General features: G+C 32.1%; 1 non-coding gene across 1 annotated transcript; it reads right to left on the bottom strand.

Moving 5' to 3' along the window:
• Positions 1-7,497: 7,497 nt before the first annotated feature.
• Positions 7,498-7,604, bottom strand: LOC139895325 (small nucleolar RNA R71). Its single transcript, XR_011775781.1, has one exon. It is a non-coding gene; the product is annotated as a small nucleolar RNA R71 (small nucleolar RNA).
• Positions 7,605-12,132: the final 4,528 nt, after the last annotated feature.

Raw genomic sequence — 12,132 nt, 5'->3', positions numbered from 1 at the left:
CTTTTGGATCTTTTCATGTGGGAACCATCATTTGTCTTCAAGCATAAATTATTACACAAAACAATAACATACAACTTGTTTAAATATAACTCATTTCATTTCCAATTTTTACTCCAAAAATCTCTCTCAAAAACACACACACTTGAAGACTTGATCATCCTTCATTATCTTCATCATATTCTAGCTTCATAATCAAGGTAAAACACTTCTTAAAATCTTTGTTCAATTCCTAAATTAGTTGCTATCTTAAATCAAGGTAGTAACCTTAGTTAAACTTTTGTTCATTCCAAGCTTATACTTCAAGATTTTCCAAGCTTTCAAGAACACCATCAAGCTGAAGATCTTTTTCTTATTTTTTCAGTAACATCACTCTTTAAACTTGAGATAATAGCGTTATTCAAAATCTTGTTCAATTCATATCTATATATCTATCTTAATAAGAGTATATAACTTGTAATCACTAGAATATAGTTTGGTTAATTCTAAACTTGTTTGCAAACTAAGAAAATCCTTCTAACTTGACTTTAAAAACACTTAAATATATGTATTATGACAATATGATAAGCTAACATAAGAATATATAACTTATATATATATATATATATATATATATATATATATATATATATATATATATATATATATATATATATATATATATATATATATATATATATATGAAGAACACCTTAAAACTTAACGTACGCCGTTATTGTTAAACCGGGGGCTGTTTTGGTTTGGATTTTAAAAACCTATCTTAAACATTGAATTGGAAGTTCATATTCTGTAAAAATGTTATCTCATATGGACATGATAACCTATCCAAAATCATGGTTAAACTCAAAGTGGAAGTATGTTTATCAAAATGGTCATCAATATGTCGTTCTTGCGACGGTTATGACCACCTTCTTTTAAATTGATATGTAACCTGTAACCCCGACTTAAAACCTATACTTTTACAGTTTAGTTTTGGAAAATTGAGTTCATTACAAAACCATAGCAATTCGATTCACTCAAATCCGATTTGTAACAAAGAAATTATGGGCAAAATAATATTGGTTAGAAATGGCTAGTTTTAGCTACGGTTTTTGAAATGCCCCATTCATATAGATTATAAACGTTACATAATAATTGATTTCATTGCGAGGTATTTGACCTCTAAATAATACATTTTACAAATATTGCATTCGTTTTTAAAAGACAAACTTTCATACATCGAAAGTTGACAGGCATGCATACCATTTCATAATATATCCAAACTATAAATGACTTAATAATAATCTTGTTGAACTCAACGACTCGAATGCAACGTATTTTGAAATATGCCATGAATGACTCCAAGTAATATCTTTAAAATGAGCAAATGCACAGCGGAATATTTCTTTCATACCTGAGAATAAACATGCTTAAAAGTGTCAACCAAAAGGTTGGTGAGTTCATTAGTTTATCATAATCGATCATTTCCATAATTTTAATAGACCACAAGATTTCATTTTTCCATAAATATACATCTCATATCAGACATTTTGCAAACTGCATAGAGATAAAAATCATTCATATGGTGAACACCTGGTAATCGATATTAACAAGATGCATATAGAATATCCCCATCATTTTGGGACTCTCATCGAACATGATAAAATCGAAGTACTAAAGAATCCGTAACCCGGATGGGGCTTGTTGGGCCCGATAGATCTATCTTTAGGATTCGCGTCAATTAGGGGTACTGTTCTCTAATTCTTAGGTTACCAAGCTAAAAGGGGCGATATTCGATTTCGATAATCCAACCATAGAATGTAATTTTTGAGTACTTGTGTCTATTTCGTCAAACATTTATAAAACAGCGCATGTATTCTCAGTCCCAAAAATATATATTACAAAAGCATTTAAAAAGGGAGCAAATGAAACTCAGGATACTGTATTTCGTAGCAATAATGCAAATGACGGCACTGAACAAGTGCAGGGTTGGCCTCGGATTCACGAACCTATATTAAGTATATATATTTATATGTTGGTCAATATCTGTCTAACAATTTAGGTCAAGACGTAGTGTATCACAATCCTAATGCTCGAGACCGATATGCAAAAGTCAGCAAAAGTCAACTTGACCCAAAATGACTTCCAAAATCTATACATGTTTATTATATAGCTTAAATATAGTCGTTTTAAATATATTTATCAGATTTTATTAGAGTAAATAATACAAGTCATTTATTAATAAATAAAAATTTATATTAAAATTTAAATATGATAAAAATATACTTTTATATATCTTAAGTAATAAAATTTATAAAGTTCACTTAATATCATAAAAATATAGTAGTATGTATTATTAATTTAATTATATTACGTGTGGTAAGAATATGTGACGCCCCGTACAAAACCATCGTGTACGGTTCATCAACAACAGGATCATTACAAGGTCAAACACTATATGCTGTTTGAAAACCAGTTTTGCATTTATAAAAAGATACCGTTCTACAAAAGATAACGTGACACAAAGGTCGTTACAAAGTCATTATTTGAAAATAACATAAGTTACGAATGCAAAAGAAAAGTTCCATGATTGAGACATCTCTAAGTAATGCAGCGGAAATCTAACACAGCAGGTCCATAACAGCAAGTCTATAACACCAAGACAGCAATTTTAACAGCGGAAGCAACATCGTCTAAGCACCTGAGAAATACACGCTTAAAAGTCAACACGAATGTTGGTGAGCTATAGTTTGTAATCAGTAAAGTAATGTAGACCACGAGATTTCAGTGCTTCAATCAGAAGTTTAAATCAGTATGAAAAGTATATGCTTAAATGTGGGCACCCGGTAACTAGACTTAATGTATGTATATCACCCTCTAAAAGTGTACTTGGCGAGTGCGTTTGTCCTCGAAGTATTAAAAACCCGTTGAATGCTAGCGCGACTAGCCCGAGTGGGGTTGTCAAACCCTATGGATCCATATCTAAGATTCGCGTTCACGGTTAGGAAACCAATGATTAAACGTTACCGAGCTAAGGGGAATCTTTGTGCCGTTATATCACCCACACATATGTAAAGTTTAAGTACTCGTGTCTAGTATGTAAAACGTAAAAAGTGCATGTATTCTCAGTCCCAAAAATAGTAAAAAGTAGTAAATGGAAGCTATAACTCACAGTGAATAAGCAGTAAAAGTCGATGTGAAATGTATGCAGGTAGTAAGTCGGTGATAATGTTAAAAACGAACATATATTTCATAGCATTATTCCTCAAGAAAGACAAGCTTTTAGTTGCAATTGTTCTATTTACAAGTGATATTCGTTTAAATAATAAAAGGTGAAGACAAAAGACAGATTCGACAAATTGAAGACGCAAACGACCAAAAAGCTCAAAAGTACAAAATACAATCAAAGAGGTTCCAATTATTGATAAAAAACGTCTCGAAATTACAAAAGTACAAGATTCAAAACGCAAAGTACAAAATATTAAATTGTACGCAAGGACGTTCGAAAATCCGGAACCGGGACCTGAGCCAACTCTCAACGCTCGACGCAACGGACTAAAAATTACAAGTCAACTATGCACATGTATATAATATAATATATAATTAATTCTTAAAATTAATATATATATTATATTATATTTAAAAACCGTCGGCAAGAAAGGATCCAAAATGGAGTGAGCTGTAAAATCAAACTCCGCGAGTTGCGGAGTTTGAAGAATAAAAATACCGCAAGTCGCGGAGCCCCAAAATATGAAACTGTCTATAAAAGCTCGCGCATTCTGATCGTAAAAATATCCAAAAAATCAATCTCTCTCTATATATGTATACGTAAATATTTATATTTATATTTTAATTTTAATTTTAATTTAAATCCTAATAATAAGGGTATGTTAGCGAATGTTGTAAGGGTGTAAGTCGAAATTCTGTCCGTGTAACGCTACACTATTTTTAATCATTGTAAGTTATGTTCAACCTTTTTACATTAATGTCTCGTAGCTAAATTATTATTATGCTTATTTAATACCAAAGTAATCATGATGTTGGGCTAAAAAAATATTAAAATTGGGTAATTGGGCTTTGTACCATAATTGGGGTTTGAATAAAAGAACGACACTTGTGGAAATTAGACTATGGGCTATTAATGAGTTTTATATTAACTAAACAATACCTTGTTAATTTAATATATAAACTTATAATTTGACGTATTTATATATAACCACATACGCTTGACTGGGTACGGTGGGCGGGATATCTATAAATACCAATAATTATTCATTTTACCGGATACGGAACTGGATTAATAGTTAATAGACTTGTTGAAACAGGGGTGAATTACATTCAAGGGTAATTGGTGTAATTGTTAACAAAGTAGTAAAACCTTGGTTTACACGTAGTCGATAACCTGGTGTATTCATTAAACAAAGTATTAAAACCTTGTTACAATTCGAATCCCCAATTAGTTGGAATATTTGACTTCGGGAATAAGAATAATTTGACGAAGGCTTTCGCTCTTTATATTTATGACTGATGGATTATTATGGACAAATCCGTATGGACATATTAAATAATCCAGGACAAAGAACAATTAACCCATGGGAAAAAACTAAAATCAACACGTCAAACGTCATGAATACGGAAGTTTAAATAAGCATAATTCCTTTATTTTTATATTTAATTGCACTTCTAATTATCGCACTTTTATTTATTGTTATTGTATTTAATTGCACTTTTAATTATCGCATTTTTTAATTATCGCAAGTTTATTTTATCACACTTTTATTTATTGCAATTTCATTATAGTTATTTACGCTTTAAATTAAGTTGTATTTATTTTTAATATTTTACATTAGGTTTTAACTGCGACTAAAGTTTTTAAAATCGACAAACCGGTCATTAAACGGTAAAAACCCCCTTTTATAATAATAATATTACTTATATATATATATTTGTATTTTTATAAATTAAACTAATATAGCGTTAAGCTTTGTTTAAAGATTTTTTCCTGTGGAACGAACCGGACTTACTAAAAACTACACTACTGTACGATTAGGTACATTGCCTATAAGTGTTGTAGCAAGGTTTAAGTATATCCATTCTATAAATAAATAAATATCTTGTGTAAAATTGTATCGTATTTAATAGTATTTCCTAGTAAAATATAAGCTATTTCATATACAACTCGCATAACATCAAGTATTTTTGACGCCGCTGCCGGGGATTGAAATCTAGCTTAAAAGCCGGAAGCGCAACGCTAATATAAAAAAAAAATTTATTTTTAGTTTACTTTTAAAAAAAATACGTTTTTGTAAAAATACGTTTTTGTAAAAATACGTTTTAAATATTCGAAAATATAAAAAGAAAAACAAAAAAAATTTATATATTTTTAAGAGTTTGTTAAATATTTAAGTTTTATAAAGTTTCTTTATTTTTATTTTATAAAAATTTAAGTTTTATTTAAATATTTTGTTTTTATTTAAAACATAAAAAAAAACCGAAAAAAAATATATATAAATCTATTTTAAAGATTTTTATAAAATTATAAAGTATTTTATTTCTATTTTAGTTTTTAAAATATAAGTTTTATTAAATTTATATAAATATATTAATTAAAAACAGAAATATATATTAAAAAAAAACGGTCGAACGAAAGCAGCCTGTCATCTGAAATTTCAAACCCCGCGACTCGCGGAGTTTGTTGCCAGGTGTACCGCGACTCGCGGAGCCACCCTGACACGCCTGCAGAAACCCTAAATTTGCATTTATTACGGAGTTTTAATTATTATTATTAATTAATTAGTAGTTAGGGTTAATTAATTTATTATTTAGTTTAAGTTTTAATTAATTTGTAATAATTAATTTTAATTAGTTTTATTTAAATTGTAAAATTAATAGTTTTAATAAATAAATAATATAAAAATAATATTTTTATAAAAATTGTAATTTTTACAACTTTTAGTATATTTTTATATTTTGTCCCTTTTTAATTGTTTTAGCGTAATTTTTTGTATTTTTCGCTCGTACTTAGTTTTAAACTTAGTTTTTGCCATAGTTATTTTTATTTCTAGATTTTTAGGCTTTGCCGTAAAATCCCTTAAGTAATTTTTCTTTAGACTAAGATTTAGATGCTTTTGAATTTTGCGACGCCTTTTTAAGTTTTAGTACCTTTTTAAGATATTGCCATTTGGGATATAGTTTTACTTGTAAGCTTTAATATTTTTAGACGCAACTTTTAATTCTTAGTTTTTAGTTCCTTTTTAAGTTTCGACGCGCTACTTTCTTATTTTTATTTTTCGACGCCTTTTACCTATGTATCAATTATCACTCCAATTAGTAATCTCAATTTGCAATTTTAATTTTAAGTTAGTGATAGTAATAAGGTTGGGTTAGTCGAGTGTTTTAAAGTTTTATAAGTATCTCTTTTTCTTTCTTATTTTTCGACGCCTTTTATTTTTCAACCCTTTTTCTTTTTCGACCTTTTTCGACGCGCTCTTTTTCTTTCTTATTTCTCGCCATTCCAGTTTTTAGGACATAGATTTTTATTCTACTTCTTATCTAAATTTCTTAAAATTACGAAAATTTATTTTAAGTGGTTAAATTGATAGACATCAAAATTTTCTGGTTCGTAGTAATAGTTGGATTTGTACGTGGACCGGGTTATTGGAGCCAAACAGTACTCAATTATATTGAGACCAAACGAATCCTGCCCCTCTGCTGCATCTTTTGGCTATTCGAAACGTGGGAAAAATCAGAAAAGTCTATTAATTGGATAACTTATATAATTTTTCTTTCCTTTTAAAAATTAATAGGATATTCAGTGAATGCACCGAGCAAGACGTTCACCACCTTTTGTACGTTCACCACCTGTAACTCGATCAATACATCTAGCTAATATTACCGCCGTTGATTTTTCTTTAGAATCGTCATCCAGTCGACCAAGTACTCCAATTCAAATTTCCGATAATCCATTTTTTTGAACCCGACCTCACAATTGAGAATCCGGAGAATATTCAGGGACGATTCATAGATCCTGAACCATTAATTTTTCCTCCGGAACCACCAATCATTCAAACAGAGATTGTTGAGGAACGAACGATTAAATCGGAATCCTCTAGTGATTCAGATTCAACAAATTCAATCATGGAGAATCTGGAACCTTTAAGTATGGAAGACCGAATGCGAGCTAAACGCACTGGCCAAGGTCACGCAATTACTCAACCTGACATTAATGCGCCAGATTATGAAATCAAAGGACAAATTCTACACATGGTGACTAATCAATGCCAATTTATTGGTGCACCGAATGAAGATCCAAATGAACATCTTCGTACCTTTAATAGGATCTGCACTCTATTTAAAATAAGAGAAGTGGAGGATGAACAGATATATCTCATGTTATTTCCCTGGACTTTAAAGGGAGAAGCTAAAGATTGGTTGGAATCGTTACTTGAAGGGGCGATTGATACATGGGATGTTTTAGTTGAAAAATTTCTTAAACAATTATTTCCGGCATCTAAAGCCGTAAGACTTCAAAGAGAAATTGTTACGTTTACACAGAAGCCAAATGAAACTTTATATGAGGCTTGGACCAGATTTGGAAAGTTATTAAGAGGATGTCCGCAACATGGTTTAGACAATTGTCAAATAGTACAAATATTCTACCAAGGATGCGACATCACTACAAGGAAAGACATCGATATAGCAGCTGGTGGTTCTATTATGAAGAAAACAGAAACTGATGCTTATAAAATTATTGATAACACTGCTTCCCACTCACATGAGTGGCACCAAGAAAAAGATATCGTTAGATCATCTAAAGCAGCTAGAGCCGATTCTAGCCATGACTTAGATTCCATTTCCGCAAAGATAGATACTGTCAAGAGACGAATGGAAAAGATGACTAAAGATATCCACTCAATAGGAATTAGTTGTGAGCAGTGTGGAGGACCACATTTGACAAAAGATTGTCTCAGTATTGAACTAACAATAGAACAAAGAGAGAATATTTCATACATAAACCAAAGGCCTGGAAATAATTATCAGAATAATTATCAACCGCCAAGACCAATTTATAATCAAAACCAGAATTATAACCGAAATTTTTCATACACCAACCAACAAGGTCCTAGTAATCAACAAGTATCCAACAATACTTACAATCAACAAAGACCTAATTTTCAAAACAAACCACCACAAACCGATGATAAAAAGCCAAATTTAGAAGATATGATGACGAAGCTAGTTAAAACTCAAACGCAGTTTTTCACATCTCAAAAACAAACAAATGAACAAAATGCTCAAGCATTTAGAAATCAACAAGCTTCTATTCAAAATTTGGAACAAGAAGTAAGTAACCTAGAAAGGTTAATAGGTGAAAGAAAACCGGGAAGTTTACCTAGTGATATAAATGCTAACCCCGGAATGAAACAGCTAAAGCCATTACCACAAGAAGTGGTACGACACTTAAACCACCTGAAATACCCGTAATTTCTGATGAAGCTATTCCTACTCCACAAGAACCACAACCTGAGCAAGATAAGGAAACAGAACCGGTAGTTGAAAAGGTTAATGAAGATAACACATTTAAAGCTAAACCTTATGTTAAACCATACCAACCACCACTTCCTTACCCGAGTAAAATGAAGAAAGAGAAACTTGAAGCCGAGCAATCCAAATTCTTGGATATGTTTAAACAGATAAATGTAAATCTTCCTTTCATTGATGTAATTTCAGGAATGCCTAGATATGCTAAATTTCTGAAAGATCTAATCTCAAATAGAAAGAAAATGGAAGAACTCTCGGCTGTTACTATGAATGCTAATTGTTCAGCAGTGCTGTTGAATAAGATACCAGAAAAATTATCAGATCCAGGAAGTTTCACAATTCCATGTTTTCTGGGTAGTCTTAGTTCAATAGAAGCATTGGCAGATTTAGGTGCTAGTATAAATTTAATGCCGTATTCACTATACGCTAAACTAGACCTTGGAGAATTGAAACCAACAAGAATAAGTATACAACTAGCCGATCGATCAATAAAATATCCTAGAGGGATAATGGAGAACATGCTAGTTAAAGTTGGTACTTTAGTATTTTCAGTAGATTTTGTTGTTCTGGACATGGAAGAAGATTCTCAAGTTCCTCTCATATTAGGAAGACCATTCTTAAACACGGCTAAAGCAATGATAGACGTGTTTGGTAAGAAACTGACCCTAAGTATAGAGGACGAGAGTGTTACCTTTTCAGTTGATAGAGCAATGCAACAACCACAATCTGCAGATGATACATGTTATTATATTCAAACTATAGATTCACATGCAGAATTGTTAGAAGAATTTCCAGAATTACAAGGAACAGGAGAATGTTCTTTAGGAGAAGGAACTGAACCGATTGAGGAAACCGAAATGTTAGCTACACTAATAGCTAATGGATATGAACCAACAACAGAAGAAATTCAAATGCTAAAAGAAGAAGACAGATATCGATATAAATCATCGATAGAAGAACCACCAACATTAGAGTTAAAGCCACTTCCAAACCATTTGGAATACGCTTATTTACATGGTGAATCTGAATTACCTGTAATAATATCGTCTTCTCTTACTGAAAATGAGAAATCTCAACTCATTTCTGTGTTGAAAGCTCATAAACCAGCTATTGCATGGAAAATTCATGATATTAAAGGAATAAGTCCTTCGTATTGCACACATAAAATCCTTATGGAAGAAGGTCATAAAACGTATGTGCAACGCCAACGAAGAATAAATCCTAATATGCAAGATGTTGTTAAGAAAGAAATTATTAAATTGCTAGATGCAGGTTTAATTTATCCAATTTCTGATAGTCCATGGGTAAGCCCAGTTCAATGCGTGCCTAAGAAGGGTGGCATGACTGTCATTACAAATGAGAAAAATGAGCTTATTCCTACTAGGACTGTAACAGGATGGCGTGTGTGTATTGATTATAGAAAATTAAATGACGCCACCAGAAAAGATCACTTTCCCTTACCTTTCATTGATTAAATGTTGGAAAGATTAGCCGGAAATAGTTACTATTGTTTTCTTGATAGATTTTCCGGATATTTTCAAATTCCAATAGCACCCGAGGACCAAGAGAAAACCACGTTCACGTGCCCTTATGGTACTTTTGCTTACAAACACATGCCATTTGGACTTTGCAACGCCCCTGCAACCTTTCAAAGGTACATGATGACGATTTTTCACGACATGATAGAAGAATGCATGGAAGTTTTCATGGATGACTTTTCAGTCTTCGGTGATACATTTGAAACATGTCTAGTGAATCTTGAACGAATGCTTATTAGATGCGAACAATCAAATCTAGTTCTTAATTGGGAGAAATGCCATTTCATGGTTAAAGAAGGCATCGTTCTTGGTCATAAATTCTCAAAGGAAGGAATTGAAGTGGATAGAGCTAAAGTAGATGTAATTGCTAAACTTCCACATCCCACCAATGTTAGAGGAGTTAGGAGTTTTCTAGGGCATGCCGGTTTTTACCGACGTTTCATAAAAGATTTTTCTAAAATTGCCACTCCTATGAATAAACTCCTAGAAAAGGATGCTCCATTCATCTTTTCAGATGAATGCATCAAATCTTTTAATATTCTTAAAGAGAAACTCACTAATGCGCCGATCATGATAACTTCAAATTGGAATCTACCGTTTGAACTAATGTGCGATGCAAGTGATTTTGCAATGGGAGCCGTTTTAGGACAAAGGATTGAAAAACGATTTCAACCTATATATTATGCTAGTAAGACGTTACAAGGAGCACAAACAAATTACACAACTACTGAAAAAGAACTCCTTGCTATTGTCTTTGCTTTTGACAAATTTCGTTCATATCTCGTTCTAGCAAAAACGGTGGTCTATACCGACCATTCTGCTCTTAGATACCTATTTTCGAAACAAGATGCCAAACCAAGATTAATCCGTTGGATCTTACTCTTAAAAGAATTCGATATTGAAGTCCGAGATAAAAGAGGAGCAGAAAATCTCGCCGCTGATCATCTTTCTCGTCTTGAAAATCCCGAATTAGAAGTTCTAAATGAATCGGCCATACAAGACAACTTTCCTGATGAATATCTATTGAAGATAGATTATAATGAAATTCCATGGTTTGCAGACTATGCAAACTACTTAGTATGTGGATTCCTTTAAAAAGGATTGTCATACCAAAAACGAAAGAAATTCTTCAGTGATATAAAACACTATTTCTGGGAAGATCCACATCTGTTTAAAAGTTGTCCAGATGGAATAATACGCCGATGTGTATTCGGAGATGAAGCTAGTAAAATCTTAAACCATTGTCACACATGACCAACAGGAGGGCATTATGGGCCTCAACTAACAGCAAGAAAAGTTTATGATGCTGGATTCTATTGGCCTACAATTTACAAAGACGCACACCTTCTTTGCAAATCCTGTGATGCTTGTCAAAGGGCCGGAAAAATAAGTCAACGTGATGAAATGCCACAAAATGTCATTCAAGTATGTGAAGTATTTGACATTTGGGGTATTGACTTTATGGGTCCATTTCCAAAATCTCATAATAATCTCTATATTCTCGTAGCCATTGATTATGTATCTAAATGGGCGGAAGCACAAGCTCTCCCAACTAATGATGCACGAGTTGTAGTCAACTTTTTAAAACGTCTTTTTGCAAGGTTTGGAACACCGAAAGCTTTAATAAGTTATCGGGGAACTCATTTTTGTAATAATCAACTTGAGAAAGTTCTCAAAAGATATGGAGTAACTCATAAAATCTCCACCGCATATCATCCACAAACAAGTGGACAAGTTGAAAATACCAACCGAGCTTTAAAATGTATTCTAGAAAAAACCGTAGGATCAAATCCGAAGGAATGGTCCATTAAATTGGAGGATGCACTCTGGGCTTTTAGAACAGCCTACAAAACTCCAATTGGAAGCACACCTTTTAAACTCGTTTATGGAAAAGCATGTCATCTTCCAGTAGAAATTGAACACAAAGCATTTTGGGCTTTGAAGACATGAAATCTTGATTTACATGAAGCTGGACGTCTACGGTTAAGTCAATTAAACGAATTAGAAGAATTAAGACATGAAGCATACAAAAATTCGTTAATCTATAAAGAAAGAACGAAGAAATGGCATGATAAAA

This window comes from Rutidosis leptorrhynchoides, chromosome 2 (genome assembly GCF_046630445.1).
Source record: "Rutidosis leptorrhynchoides isolate AG116_Rl617_1_P2 chromosome 2, CSIRO_AGI_Rlap_v1, whole genome shotgun sequence".
Classification (NCBI taxonomy): domain Eukaryota; kingdom Viridiplantae; phylum Streptophyta; class Magnoliopsida; order Asterales; family Asteraceae; genus Rutidosis; species Rutidosis leptorrhynchoides.
Note: the sequence above shows the minus strand (reverse complement) of the source record. Positions and strands in the feature narration are given on the sequence as shown.